Below are 15,922 nucleotides of genomic sequence, written 5' to 3'. Positions count from 1 at the left end.
CAAACAGTTCTAGGAGAGGCTACAGGGGCCAGCTGTACAAAATCCACTGATTCTAAACAATTCCTGAGGCTTTTTCTTACATAGCTGGGTTACACAAAGATGCTTCCTCTAAACCATTTAGATTCCAAATAAGAGCCTCCTTATCATACATGCAGTAAAAGGATAAAAAGGCTTGAGACCAGAAGTCTTAGAAGCATCACAGGAGATCAGCACTACCGCTGTATCTGTTTTCTTCAAACACATGAACATTTCTTTAGACACAGAGGTGGCTGCTTCATCATAATATAGCTTATGCCAACTTGGAAGGCTACAGTCAAAACACCAAGATGGCAGAACACATTTTTCTATACTGTCTTGTGTATTTCAGTGACATCACAAAAAAGCAACGAACCTTATCTAACCAAAGTAATGTTTTATCCCAAGTAACACCTTGGACTCCATATTACTTCCCTTGAACCCCTAAACACACACACACACACACACACACACACACACACACACCTGTTGTGAGACCAAGAAACCCAACACAACAAGTTTAACTTAACTCATCAAACTAGTCTTGGGCTTCCACAACATCTCCTGGTAACACAATAAAGGTTTACCACATCCATTCGGAGCCCTTGGCTGGTCATTCTTTGGTGACTGGCCCCCCGCGCCAACATGTCCAAGATGAAGGCAAGGTACCACTTACTTGAGCAGTTTTAAAAAATCATGTCGTTTTCTAACTTTGTATCAAATGTGTCTGATTGCAGGCACTGGAAGAACAAGGGCACCCCAGTCCACGCTAAGTTATCTTCATTGCTAGGCGGTTCTCTGGGCTTTCAGAAGTACGAGGACTTCTCTGTTCTTTGATGGGTAGTGCGAGATGTGCACAATTTGCCCTGGCCTTGAACCCTGAGGGATGGAGGCCAAGTGGGGCCTATTGGGAAAAGCAGGGGTGAGGGGTGCTGTAACTCAGGAGGGGATTTCGTGAGCTACTTGTACTCACAGTACAGCTGAGGAAACCAAGGAGGGAGAACCACGGGTGCTCAACTAAATCACACTCATTCTGACAAACGGGCAAGATCCAAGTCGTTCCCCTCAGAGGTACCCCAACTTAATCTCTGGATACAAGGTAGGTATTGTGGAAGACACTCAACACAGAGTGCTGCTGTCGGCTCTGTGTATACCCTGTTCTGAAACTAGGGACCTTTGTTTTGGGTAACGATTGAGAGGCCTCCTGGCGGAGAAAAAAAACTTTGTTTTTTTGTTTGTTTGTTTTTAATGTTCATGCTATGTTATGGGGCTCTCCCTACAGCTACCTGAACCACTGTATACAATCTACCAAAACCTTCTTTCTAAAAACTCCTTATTGAGATGAGAATAAACGAACTCTAAAGATATGCATATACCTTAAGACACAAGGTTTCAGTTATCTCAAGTAAAAGCTTGACTCCAGAGATATTAAGGTTTCCATCTTCACAAACAAGAATGTCAAAGGACAGAACCCCTGCTGGTACAGCTCAGACCGCCTCCCTGAAAGCGAAGAGAAAAGTCAGCATTCTCCAGTCCACACCGCACCCCCTTCAATGGCAGGGTCTCACGTGTGGGTCTCACCCCCTCAAAAATACCTTTGGGGATTTAAGACACAGCACAATTCTTGGTAAGCGCTCCTACCTCACCCCGCCCCCACCCGCAGCGCCCCAGGCTGCCTGGCTTGCTTCCTTGCCGGCTTCTTTGCCAAGTTACTCCCGTGGAAAGGTTAGTGTAGCCAACAATGGCCACTATCATCACCCCACCCCCTTGGAGGGCAGCTGGGCCAAGCCAGGAGTCTACTTTAGAAGGATTTAATAATCTTCTTTTTTTTCCTGAGGAGGTTCAGGTTCCTAACCCACCACCAAATAGCCCGAATATCAACCGTCACAATACAAATGATTACAACAGTCTGCATAAACGCTGACTGCAGTTAAGTGCACTTTAAAGCACTCCATTGCTTGCATGCTATAACTCCATAAAAAAAATTAAAAAAAAAAGTTTAAAAACGCAGCAGGTCGCCACCTAAGACAAGGGCTTTGCCGGCCGTGCAGAAACCTTCCTCCAGACAAAAAAAAAGGGGGGGGGGGAGGGGACACAGCTGATCCCTCCTCCGGGGTCCAGCCTTATCGGTTGGTTCTAGCGAGGATGGGTGAGCCGGCGAGTCCTCCAGGGAAACTTCCCAGGCTCTTCTCCGGGAAGTTCTCCCTCCCTGCGAGGTAGCGCGGTTTTGTTTTCTCTCCCACCTGCGTTCTGTGTTTAGGCGTACAGCCTCCCAACCCACAGCGGTCGAGTTCACAACCCTCCTCTGACTCTCCTCCCACCTCTGCGATCTAGGGCAGCCTCCCGCGGCGGCCGCACCGCTGGCCAGCCGAGTCAACTCACTGTCAGGCTTTCAGTCTACACGGGTAAGCAAGTTTCATTCCTAAAAGGGGAGGGACCAGGCAGGGCACAGACCCCGTATTCCCGAGAAGTTTCCAGGAGAAGCGCAGCGCAGAAGTCACTCGCTTGGACCACTTTGCGGCTCACGGTGTCCGCAGCCTAGTGTGAGTCCACGGAAAGTTAGGGATCTCTGCCCTGGTCTCAAACCCCCGGGCTTGGCGCCGAGCCGGGGCAGCGCCCCTCCCCTCGCCGGCCGGAGACGAGCCCCTGACCGCTGCGTCTCCAACTGCGCCTCCCAAAACCGCCGCGTTCGAATTCGCGCTCGGCCGGCCGGCGGCGGCGTGAGTGCCCGCGGGAGCGCAGGCGGGGCGGGGGCGGCGGGGGCGCCGTCGGGCCGGGACGGAGCTGCAGGGCCCCATCGCCCGCTCTTCGGCCGCCCCGCCCGCGGGACGCGCGGAGCAGGAACTCGCCGAAGTTTGCCAAGCCCCAGCCGAAGTCTCTGGAAAGTTGTAGCTCCCTCTCGGGGCGTCTCGACTGGTCCTCACGGGGCCGGGGGGCGGGGGAGGTGTGTTGTCGCAGGAGCTGGAGGGGCCCGGCACCTGTCTGCACCTCCCCTCCGGCTCCCGCGCCCCCACCAGGCTCTGGGAAGCCTTGAGAGCTCCGCTCGGCTGGGACAGACCCCCCCCGAAGGCGGAGCGCGCGGTTCTCTGGGGCCGCCCCTTCCTCGCACCTTCAGGGGAGGGGGCCGGGGACTCACCTGGGCGGCGGAAGAGGAGACGACAGAGGTAGGTCCTTGGCGAGGGCAGCCCCCAGCAGGAGCGGCGCGGTCACTACAGCCCCCAAGCAGCGGCACCGAGTGAGCGGTCTTGCCGCCGCCCCCTCCGTTCTTATACGGCCTGACCACGCCCCCGCGGGCTACCCCCGCCCCCACCCCCGCCCCTAAGCCTGCCCTCCCGGGGGAGCGAGGGGCGGGGAGGGGCGGAGCCGAGCCCACGGGGTCCTTCCGCCTGGACGCTGACGGCGAGGGCAGGGCGAAAGCTGCCCTCTGATTGGCTCCTCGGGTGAATGGTTGCCGGGAGACCAGTAAATCTTCGGCGGCGGGAAGGGGCGGGGTGCTGAAGGAGGTAGCACTGCGCAGGCGCAACACAGGGCGGCCGGGTTGACGCCCCCTTAACTTCGGAGTTACCGAGACTCTCTTTCTACTTTCCACCATGCTCTTTGCTGCTCCTGCTACCATAGAACTCTTCCTCCCAGGCTTTTCCCATCTCCGTCCTGCTCCCACTCCCTCTCAGGCCTCTTTCAAGGCCTCTTTTTCTCTTGCTTTTCTGAGGATTTTCGCGTTGGTTCTGTCTCTCTCCAGGAGTGGGGAGTGAAACTCCTACGCCTACCTCTGGAGTGTGTTTTGAAGTGGAAAAAAAAACATAGCGTTTCTGGGCCGGGGGAGCAGCTTCCCTTTGCCCCGAGCAAATTGCCTGGAGGCCATGGGGGGGGAAGGGCTGGCGCCATTGGTTCTCTGGCTTAGTTACCACCTGTGCGCGGTTAGTGGGCCTGCGGGCCTCGAGGAATTGGTCGCGAAGCCTGGCAACCGCGACAGCTTGGGCCCTGCTCGAAATGCCTTGTATGTTATATAACATTGCAAGCAGGGCTTGGACACCATCCACTCGTTCCGTAGCCAGCGGTGTAGAGTCCAGCTTCTAAATTCAGAGCAGTCTGGGTTGGGATCTGCACTCACCACCTATATCTGTAAGGCTTTTGGCAACAAAGTTAACCAACCCTCCATTAATCTGTTTCTTCACCTGTATGACGGGACTAACAGCTTTCTGAGTTTACTTAAGTATTAAAGAAGAACATAGAAACCAGTTAGTGGCAGCCTCTGTTGTAAAGCGTGTGGTAGATGTTGTTTATATCAAACAGCACCTCATGTTGTTTGTCAATAAACATTTATTGAGCTTGTACTCGTCTTCTACTGAGTGGTGGAGAAAAAGATTACTTCCCAGATGCAGTATTTCCCTATCCCTCCCCTTCCATCCCTACCTGAAATATCAACGTCTCCCAATATCTCAAGAGCACTCGAATGGGGGGAGGGGAGGTCTCCTGCAATGTTAATACGATAGAGTATCAGTATGCATGCTTTTAGGGACAGTCACAGTGACTCCATTGTTGGACATGAAATCCGGATATATGGTCTGATTTTTTTTTTTTCACTTTTCGAGGTATAAAAATTCAGTATCGTGCACAAAGCTGGTGTGTACACAATGATGAATTTCTACATATGTGTTCTCTCATGGGGCTACCAACCAGATCAAGATGTAGAATATCTCCAGCTTTCTAGTGACCCTTCCCATTCAGTGTCCCACGAGAGGTAACACTATTGTAACCTCTATCACCATAGATTAGTTTTCCAGTGTTTGAACTTGATGTGGAGGAATTACATGTATGCGCATTTTTGTGTCTGGCTTCTTTCACTCAGCAGTGTGTAATATTCGGCCATTTAAAAACTTTTTTTTTAATTGTTTTTTTCAACGTTTATTTATTTTTGGGACAGAGAGAGACAGAGCATGAACGGGGGAGGGGCAGAGAGAGAGGGAGACACAGAATCGGAAACAGGCTCCAGGCTCTGAGCCATCAGCCCAGAGCCTGACGTGGGGCTCGAACTCACGGACCGCGAGATCGTGACCTGGCTGAAGTCGGATGCTTAACCGACTGCGCCACCCAGGCGCCCCTAAAAACTTTTTTTAATGTTTATTTACTTTTGAGAGAAAGAGAGACAGAGCACGAGTGGGGGAAGGGCAGAGAGAGAGAGAGAGAGGGAGACACAGAATCCGAAGCAGGCTCCAGGCTCTGAGCTGTCAGCACAGAGCCTGACGTGAGGCTTGAATGCACGAACTGCAAGATCATGACCTGAGCTGAAGTCAGATGCTTAACCGGCTGAGCCCCCCAGGCGCCCCGTGTAATAGTCATCCATTTTGTTGCATGTGACTATGATTTGTTCTTTTCCATTGCTGTATATTACTTACTTATATAAATATTCAGTGATTTATATACTCATTCTCCTGGTGGATGTTTGGGTTGCATCACGTTTTTGTGTATCATGAATGAAGTTGCTACAAACTATCACGTTTTTCTAGCTTCCTTGAGATATAGTTGACAAAGAAGAATTGTATATATTTAAAGTGAATTACATGATGTTTTGATATACATATACATTGTGATATGGTTACCATAACCAACCTAATTAACACAGCCATCACTTCACCTAGTTACTTTGTGTATGTGTGTGTGTGTGTGTGTGTGTGTGTGTAGTGAGAGTGCTTAAAATCAACTCTCTTTGCAAATTTCAAGCACATAATATAGTATTATTAATTATAGTCACCATGCTGTACCTTGGATCCTCGGAACTTATCCATCCAGCATAACTGAAACTTTGTACCGTCGGGCCTACATATACATGCCTTTTATGTTGGATTTATATTCAGGATTGGAATTGCAAAATCACAGAATATATACATGTTAAGCTTTAAATATACTGCCAAATAGTTTCCTGAAGTGATATAATAATTTGCATTCCAACCAGTGATAAGACACTGTCAGTTGCCCTCCACATCTTTGCCAGTGTTGGTATCGTCAGTCTCTTCAATTCAAAAAAGCGGGTGTGTATTTCATTGTGATTTAAGTACACATTTATCTGATGATTAGTGATGTTGAGCAACTTTTTATGTGCTTACTGGCCATGTGATACCCTTTCAGTGAAGTGTCTGTCCAAGTCTTTTGCCTATTTGTAAAGAGTTGTCTATCTTAGTGATCTGTAAGAGTTCTTTACGTATTCTGGGTGAGTCCTTTACCCAATATATGCATTACACATATCTTCTCTCAGTCTGTGACTTTCTTTTCATTCTCTGAATGTTATCTTTTGACAAACAGAAATTCTTCAGATTAAAGAAGTCTACTTCATTCATCTTATTTTTTTATGACTAGAGCTTTCTATGTCCTGTTTAACAAACCTTTATCTGGTACAAGGCCATAAGTATCATCGCCTTTATTTTCTTCTAGGAATTGGATTGCTTTAACCTTCACATTTAGGTCTATGATTCATCTCAAATTAATTTTTGTGCAGTTTGGGATCAAGATTTATCGTCCTTTTTGGCTACCCAATTAGATCAGCACCAATGGCAAGTAGTTTTGTTGAATGAATGAATGAATGGATGAATGAATGAATGAATATTGGTTGAATGAAAAATTCAGAGAACAAAGCAGCCAGTTGCTTAAAAATCTAAAATGTTCAGAAAAACCCAAGCACATGATCACAATAAACTCAATGCAAAATTTTATATTACATTGACTCTTGGACTGTTTCTATTTTTTCAGTACCTTGCGGATACCATTAACACAAGTAGCCTCAAGGTAAAACACAGTTCAGAAATTCTTACTTAGAATTTGATCTGGCATGGTTTGGTTTTGCCTTTGTTTAAGTAAAATCTTGTTCAGCTTCCTGACCGTTAGGTAACTTTGACCATTAGGGAGGAGGGGGAGAACCAAGAGCCAGAAAAGAAATTAATTATTCATGTAGATGTATATATGTTTCCTTGGGCCCCTTTTTATTCTTGGGGCATTACTTGACTTTCCTAGAATTTTGTTTCTGATTGTGTTTGTTTGTTTGTCTATGTTGTTTTATAAAATACACATTGTTCTTTCTACCTCATAAAACTGTGGCATCCTAGAGCCGGAAGGACTCTCAGGACGTCATTGTCCGTTGGACACAGAACCAGATATTGAAACTGTCTTTTCAAGATTATTGGAGCCTCCTTGCCAAATTCCAGCTCCTGCTGGAACACATCCAATCAAAATAGTTTAACGACCTTTGCATTTTGAGCGGTTCACTTATCTGTACCCGGGAAAACTGAGGAAAGAAAACCCAGAGAGAGGAAGTAGTCTTTAAAATGCAGGTGTTTCTCACTTACGGCCATGACCCTGAAAATGTTTTATGTCTCAATAGAATCTTATTTTAAATATTTAGGGAAGCAAAGAAACTCCATTATCAATTATTTTTGTAGGGCAAAAACCTCACTTCTGTTTAGTGCCCAGATATCCTCATTTATTAGTTTCTTGAGTCTTAAGTTTTTGTATTACCTTATCTCAAGGTGGACCACCATGATAAACACTTACCAAAATACCCTCCTCTAAATATCTTTCTTATGATGATTTTTAAGTGAGGTTTCAATTGTGTACACTGACGTATAGAGAAGCACACAAATCACAAAAGCACGACTCAATACATTTGTACAAACTGACCAACCCTGTGTCACCAGCATGTAGATCAAGAAGCAGAGGAGCACCACAGCACTGTGGCCCTGTTTCAAAACCACCATGGTGGCACTGTCTGCATCCTAGTGAGTGTCTGGTGGGGCCAAGGCGTGACTTGGCTTTCCACCTCCCACCCAGAACTCTTGCCAGTAAATCTCTCTCTCTTCTCAGGCTCCTTCAGGCCAATAATTTTTCTTGGGTGTTGCAGAAAGAGAACTTGGCTAGGAGTAAGAAGGTGTGCATTTTATTTAGAGCAAAGCACGGGAGGAATGGACCTACGACTAGTCAGATGTGTTGGGGCAGGAAGGAGGGAACCGGCTGCATCTTTGGGCAGTGTTCTAATGGCAGGCCCAAGCATATCATGGCCTTGGAGGCCCTGGGGAGCCAAGGCAGCACGAAAAGAGTAAGATAGGGACCCAGAAAGGGGGAGAGGGTGATGGCGGCACTTCCGGAGAAAGGAAGACGCCAAATATGAGTAGTACCAGCTCATCTCTCTGAGCTAGTGTCTCTAGATACCCTTCCTGCCCACCTTCCTGACGGTGTTCACTGAGCAAAGGATATAGGAGTTAGTCAGATGGCTCATATCCCTGACAGATGGCTCAACCTCTCTGAGTCTTAGCTTCTAAATCCAAAAATGGGAAGGGTAATTAACTCTCTGCTTTGTGGAGGTATGCCCCAATCAGATGAGGGAGTGAATGCATGTGAAAGCAGCTGTCCCCTCTTTTTTAAATCTTTTTTTTTTTTTTTTGAGGAAGAGAGAGAGAACGCACATGTGAGGGAGAGGGACAGAGGGGGAGAGAGATAGAGTACACACACATGAGGGAGAGGGACAGAGGGAGAGAGAGAGAGAGAGAAAGAGAGAGAGAATCCCAAGCAGGCTCCATGTTCAGAGCCCAACACGGGGCTTGATCCCACAACCCTGAGATCATGACCTGAACCAAAATCAAGAGTCAGGCGCTCAACTGACTGAGCCACCCAGGAGCCCCAAAAGCAGTTGCTCCTTTACAATATTTCTCTCTTTGTCAACCGTGGGCTCTTTCTCTTTTTTTTTACTGTCAGGATGGCTTGGCAAGCAAGTCTGATGAGGGGGATAAATTCTCAACACCTTATTGTGGCTACCTTCACTTCTGGAGCCACAGATTTCTTATCCCCCTTCAGGGAAAAGGGATTCCATGAAAGTGTAAATTGTTAGCTGATCATTTCATATCTCCTGACCAACCGTGTCCACTCTGAACCTGACTTGCATTTAGATCCTGAATGTCTCTCTCGCCACCTGTTGTAATGCCTGAAACTCCTGGCACTGAAGTCCATGCCTATTGGGAAAGAGACTCCGATCATTCCCACATAGTTTGCCAGAAGAAGACGCTGCCCACCTGCTAGGAATGGCCAACTCACCTGCCAGCTGTGATTCTCAGTGTTCAAACATTGGTCTCCCAGTGCTCACAGCAGCCTGGATTTGGAGTTGCAAGCATTCAAAAATGACTCTGGAAGACATAAGCAAAATGAAATTTACTGGGAAGATACTGGGGAGCCCATAGCATCCGTAGGCTGGCTGGAGAGTTTGGCCAATGAGCTCTGCTAGCAGGAACAAGGCTCAAAGATCATACTGCAGAACTGGTCCAGGGAAGATGCCATGACGTCCTGACAGACATGTCTCATGCGGCCACTACTGCCTTTGCAAACTGGACCACCACTGTGGCCGCCACCCATTGGCAACTGGAATCTTTGTGTCTCTGTTTCTTCCTACCACTAGCTTCTGATTCAAAATCTGGGTGGGAGCATCCGATAGGCAGAGCCCAGATGGTGTGCCCCAGCCCTGGTTGCAAAGATGGCTCAGAAACAGATTATGTGATATTTTCAGCTTTAACTCTAGACAGTCGGCTCTACCTCTTAACCCAGGGGATTCTCCAAACAGAGGCAGGCTGTTCAGACGCTAGATGGCCAGAACACGTACCTTTTTCTTTCAGCCTTTACAGCCATCTCTTATGAGCATTGCTTGAGTGAATCAGCACCCTTTGATCCATCTAGCTCGGGGACACAGACAAGTCTACAAATTGGAGGACCAAGAAATGGATTCTTGAGAAGCTTCAAGGATGGAGGCCATCCAGTTCACGCTACCCTGCCAATATTCTCTGGTCCTGGCCAGGTGACGCTTTTCCTCTTCAAAATTCTTAGAATAGGCCCTGAGTGGATGTTTGGTGTGAGAGTGAAAAGAAAAGAAAAAAAAAAGAAAGAGGTCTTGGGTAACACACGCCCCCACCCCCACCCCACTCCCCACCAAGTCTCGGTTTGTATTCCTGGCTCTGCGTTGTATTAGCCACCACTCTAAGCCTGAGTTTACCTGTCTGTAAAAATAAATAAATAAATAAATAAATAAATAAATAAATAAATAAATAAATAAAAGGACTTACCTGCAACGCCTACGGCTCCAGCAGTGACATGAAGGAGGTAACGAGCGTGCGGTGGGCCTGCCCAGCACATCATGGGGTTGGCTGCATATAATGACAGTGTCCCAGAGCTGGCGCTTGTGTAACAGGCGGATTTACCGAGAGGGGACGACTGTTTGCTCAGCAGCCTAGAAGTCTATAATTAGACTGTCACAACATCAGCAAAAGTACAGGATCAATGTAATCAGAGAAGAAATGGAAAAGAACACAGCATCAGTCAAAGCCTCCAGTGGGTCCCCGTGGTTTCCGGAGCACTAATCGCCCAGGCAGATTCAATGTCCCGCTTGTGGGTTTCCTCCTGGTGATGACCAGGTTGGTTTGGGCCTCCGCTGACTCCCCCTGTGAGCCACCCACCCTCCCCCTCCTCCCTTCCTCTGCTCACTGAGTGTTCGGGATGAGAGTCCAAAGGACTTGTACCCAAAACTTAGTGGCCAAGGCTCTTCCATTCCTCACAATGTGTATGCGTGCTGGAGTAGAGGAGAGCCAGCTTCTTTAAGATGAGATTCCTGGGACCCATCTTGGCCCTGTTGGGGCCCTATTCCAATGCCTTGGAATCTGCATTTAGCATGTGAGGAGATGATGCTGTGCACGCTGAAGCTTGAAGGCCACCGGGCTGAACTATCCTCCTGTGCCCTTGCTTCTACTACACACCTGGCATGGCCATAGCAGTCAGGACGGCAGCAAGATCCAGGCAGCCAAGGTCAAAGGGCCACCTCAAAGCCAAGGAATGAGAATGGGCCTCTTATTTTCTTTTTAATCACATTAAGAATTCCAAGCTGCAGACATGTTTATCTCATTAATCCCCATGACACCTGATCTAGGGGTAATGGCCAGTGTCTTTAGTTTCCCTCAACCAAAGTGGATCGGGGCCCAGATCTACCCCCAAAGGACGTGGATCCAATGGCTTGAATCCTCTTAGAAACAACTGGATTTCAAAAACCTGTGATCCTTTATTTCTTACATGGGTTTTTAACATAAATAATTCATATTGCATTGTATAAAAATCGGAAAATGTAGAGAAGCAGAAGGAAGAGATACATCACTGCTAAGCACACAACAACATTCCCGTTAACACTTCCTTCCATCCGAGTGTGTGTGCACGTGTGTGCGCTAACACACACATAGGCAGCTAGGAAGGGGCTGCCTGATGGGAGCCGTAGCCTCTAGGTGAACGGTGACCTGGAGCCGGAGGAAAAACACGTGGCTTCTCATTCCCCGTGCTCTCTGATCTCCTTGCCTGTGTCCCCCTGTGGCCAAGCTCAAGCAGAAGGCAGGTAGGTGCAGTCCCCAGAGGTCAGCCTCCCTGAGACACAGAGTGGGGAGTTGGAAGGGAGCAGAGAGGGTCTAGATGGGCGAATGGAGGCTGCCCAGTGTGCTTTCCTATGTGCATTGATGAGTGCAATGGATGGTTTTCAATTTCTAGAGCTCCAGATCTAGAAAACGCAGTGTTCTGTGTTAATTCTCTCCTTGACCACAGCGAAGGGGTGAGCTGTTATTTTGTGGTGTTGCCCTCAACACACTGAGTTGGGAGCCCTGGCTATGAGCTCTGACTTCTCTGCTCCTTTGAGGCAGAGCCAGACCTTCAGTTATTCGGTCAATGTGGCCTCCTTCCTGATGTAAGACACGGTGCTGGGCACCAGGGAGGAGTCCAGAGGACTGGACTCCGGGAGCTCAAAGCCTCACGGGGGCTGAGGGGCACACACCAGTATCCATAGACCAGGCAGAGAGGCAAGCCCCATGCAGAAGACACAAAGATCTACATTAATAATAGTGACTTAGAAGCTCAAATTTTAGACCAATAGTGATTGCTGTTTATTAATAATAGATAGTATTTACTATATACTGGTGCTGTTCTAAGTTCCTTATGGCATTTATATTATTTAATCTTCCAGCAGCCCCATGAGGTAAATTGTATTATGATCCTCCTTTTGTAGCTGAAGAAACTGAGGCATGAGGATAAGCTTGAATGTGAACCCAGACAGTCTGATTCGAAGGCACGTTTTCTCAAAATCTACGTTCGACTACAATGAGTCTGGGATCAAAACTACTTGACTAATAGGGAGCACCTGGCTGGCTCAGTTGGTTGGGTGTCTGACTCTTGATTTTGGCTCAGGTCATGATTGCAGGTTTCATGGGATCAAGCCCCGTGTCAGGATCTGTGTTGTCAGCATGGAGCCTGCTTGAGATTCTCTGTCTCTCTCTCCTGTCTCTCTGTCCCTCCCCCATTTGCACTCTCTCCCAAAATAAATAAACTTAAAAAAAAACCTTAAAATAAAACTGCTTTAATAATAATTCTAAGTCATTTTTTGCCTCTTGAATTCTCATTCTCTCAGCAATGCACACTGGAGTCTCCAGAGGCTGTATGACACTTCATGACATTGGTCTGAGGCTAATGGAATGTGTGCTGTGTGTTTTAAAACTTCCTTAGCTTGGGGGCACCTGGGTGGCTCAGTCAGTGAAGCATCCAACTCGATTTAGGCTCAGGTCATGGTCAAAGGGTTCATGAACTTGACCCCAGTGGTTGGCTCTGTGCTGACAGCGCAAAGCCTGCTTGGGATTCTCTATCTCCCTCTCTCTCTCTGCCCCTCCCCTGCTTGCATGCTCGCTCGCTCTCTCTCTCTCAAAAAAGAAATAAATAAACATTAAAACTTCCTCAGTTTGAGTGTCTCATATAGTAAATACCCATAGAAATAATTCACATAAACAAAAGTTCTTTGGTGTTCTCAAGGGGGTCCTACGGGGTCCTGTGAAGGGGTCTTGAGACAAAAAGTTTGAGAACCACCGCGAACCACTGGGTTCAGAGAAAGGGATCCCATTGGATTACTGGATAAAATTTATCACCACTAGTTTTCTTGCCTAAATCATAAGACGGTGTAAGGCAGATTCTACAAAAGAGAAGAGTAGAGCCCAAAGGAACCCAGAGAAGTCATCTGGTCCGTTTTCTTGGCTTTGGGGAGGACTGTGGGCTTCCCTGCCTCTGGCCACCTTATGGACCTGCTTATGGCCAGGGTGGCCCTGCTCATCTTATCCAGAAGCCCTGGGCCAAGTCTGTAGTAGGTCAGGGTTCAAATTCTCCAGGGATTTGAGAGTACCCAGTTTAAAGATGGCCCTCGTAATATATGTCATCTCATTTGTGAGAAAGAGTAGAAGTGATTTTCGGAGAATAGTACAGTTTTAATTATCTGACAAGATTTATAAAACATGATTGCAGTATGCCCTTTTTTGGTCTATGAAATGGGAGGTAATAGTAATTGCTTTTTAATTAATGGACATTGGGAATTGTAGCAAATGAATTTTAGCCAGTCATGGGGAAAGACTAAAACCTAACACTAGGGAATAGTATAAAATCCTTGATATTCCTTACTTAAAAGTGAGAAAAAAAAATCACTCAGCCATTAAAAAGGATTGAGATCTTGCACTTGTGACAACATGGATGGGCCTAGAGGCTATTATGCCGAGTGAAATAAGTCAGACTGAGATAAATATCCTATTTCTCTTATATGTGAAATCTAAAAAGAATAAAATAAAACAAATGAATAAACAAACAAATGGGAGAAACAGAGCCATAAATACAGAGAACAAACTGATGGCTGCGAGAGGATAGGGTACTGGGATTGGGCAAAATGGGTGACGTGTAGCAGAAAATACAGGTTTCCAGTGATGGAATAGATAAATCACAAGGCTAAAAAGTACAGCACTGAGAATACAGCCAATGGGATTGTAATCGCATTGTGTGGTGACAGACGGTAGCCACATTTGTGAACACACCAGACTTGTGGAATCCCTATGTTGTACACCTGAAATGTAACACTGTGTGTCCGCTATAATTAAAAAAATAATTGTTTTAAAAAGTGAAAAGAAAATAGGAAATGTATGTAGTGAGAATTCTAGGCTGGTGCCCACTATCCATTTCTCCTTCCCTGACTGGGGAGCGGCCATGATGCTTGAGGAGAGTTGATGTGGGCACCCCCAGTATCCTAACGGTGGTCCCAAGCCATCAGTTGACTTCCATCCCCTTGCCCTGGGATCATTCAGGGATGAGAAGTTATCTCGTGCCTGTGTTCAGTGGTTGGAGGGAGGGAAGTGGTGAACATTCACCTCTTGTCTGGGCAGGACGATGTGTAGATGTGAGTTGCGGAATGGGTGCCATTGTTTGCTGTCTTGAGAGAAGGCGACATGTAATGAGACCTACTCACCGGCAAGAGTGGGACCAAAAACTCCAGGACAGCTATGTCAGAAAGCCACACTGCCACCAAACATTTCTCTTCAGTGGCCCACAATTCCCTGTGCGTTAGCTAATTGAACTGTATTTTCTGATACTTAGCAACCAAGAGCGTCTGACATGGTAATTAACTGTTCTTTCCACCTCAGACACTGTCACACAGAGAAAAGGACCGTCATGTCGACCAAACAAAAACTGTCAAGTCTGGCAATTTAAGGACGACCCTGATTGCACATCACCCTCCGTCAGGCTGAACTTCCAAATGACATCTCCCTTCATTGTCCCAAAGTCCCCTTGTTCCTCCTTCCACATAGGCAGTTCTCATACTACCGTTGCTTTTCTTTACAAATAAAACCGTCCTTCCCTGATTTACTGTGTAGTGACCAAGCATCAGAAGTTGTAGCCTTAGCAATGCCCGGGGGGCTCAGTCAGTTAAGCATCTGACTCTTGGTTTCAGCTCAGGTCATGGTTTCACAGTTCGTGAGTTCAAGCCCTGCATTGGGCTTTGTGTTGATAGCACAGAGCCTGCTTGGGATTCTCTCTCCCTCTCTCTCTGCCCCTTCCTGGCTCTCAATCTCTCTCTCTCTCTCTCTCTCTCAAAAAATAAATAAACATTAAAAAAAGTAATTTTAGCCTTAGCAACCAACCAAAGTTTCTCAAGTGTCAAGGAAAACAGAGGCCTAGGAGGGGAGCACAACACATACCATGATGATAGTTAAGCCAGCTCGACTGCCAGTTCCCTGCAGCAGGACAAAAGCAATGGCGTTGAAGGGCATGGTTCACATGGTGGTTGGAAGGATGGGCTTCCAGATCAGAGCTGTGTTCAAGTCCCAGCTCTGCCTCTTTCTTTCTTCTTTCTTTCTTTCTTTCTTTCTTTCTTTCTTTCTTTCTTTCTTTCTTTCTTTCTTTCTTTCTTCTTTAATGTTTCTTTGTTTTTGAGAGAGAGAGAGAGACAGCATGAGCTGGGGAGGGGCGGAGAGAGGGAGATGCAGCATCTGAAGCAGGCTCCAGGCTCTGAGCTGTCAGTGCAAAGCCCAACACAGGCCTCGAACCCACGAACTGTGAGATCATGACCTGAGCCACAGCTGGACACTCAACCACCTAAGCCACCCAGGCATCCCTGCCTGTTTCTCTGAAAGCATCATTTGACCTTGCTAAATCTCAGTTGCCTTATCTTAATAAGATGGTGATAATAAGAGAACCTCTCTCATCAGGGCGTCATGAGGATTAAATGAGTTAATTCATGTTCACTCATGAGTATGTAAGGCAAACAGGAAGTTTTCAAAAAATGTTATCTAGAGACAGTCCCAAGAGACTTCCCCTCCCTGGGACTCAGTGTCCTCTCCCGACAAGGGATGGGGAATGTTCTAGAAGATCTCCAGGGTCCCTTTTAGCCTGACGTGCCCAGAGCCCATTTGTGCAGTGTCCTCAGAAGCGTTGCAGGGGCTGTTTGTCCCCAGGGCCCTCAGGGAGGACACCAACGTCTGTTTTGTTTGTTTGTTGTTGTTATTGTTGTTGTTTTCAGAAACTGTAGCAGGGAAACACAAGGCCAGTCCAT

General features: G+C 47.1%; 1 protein-coding gene across 7 annotated transcripts in view; it reads right to left on the bottom strand.

The window, feature by feature from the left end:
* TENT5C (terminal nucleotidyltransferase 5C) overlaps positions 1-3,383 on the bottom strand; it is a 46,521-nt gene extending 43,138 nt beyond the window's left edge. For 2 of the 7 annotated variants that reach the window (XR_008295187.1, XR_008295189.1), the window contains exons 1-2: positions 3,152-3,363; positions 1,392-1,515 (exon numbers count right to left, since the gene is read on the bottom strand). The gene's annotated coding sequence lies outside the window, so the exon portion shown is untranslated. Of the gene's footprint in view, positions 1-1,391; positions 1,516-2,469; positions 3,054-3,151 lie in introns of those variants that run through there. The other 5 variants (XM_053214672.1, XM_027058268.2, XR_008295188.1 and 2 more) reach the window with 4 other exon arrangements.
* Between the last annotated feature and the right edge of the window lie 12,539 nt (positions 3,384-15,922).

Source organism: Acinonyx jubatus, chromosome C1 (assembly GCF_027475565.1).
Source record: "Acinonyx jubatus isolate Ajub_Pintada_27869175 chromosome C1, VMU_Ajub_asm_v1.0, whole genome shotgun sequence".
Lineage (NCBI taxonomy): Eukaryota > Metazoa > Chordata > Mammalia > Carnivora > Felidae > Acinonyx > Acinonyx jubatus.
Note: the sequence above shows the minus strand (reverse complement) of the source record. Positions and strands in the feature narration are given on the sequence as shown.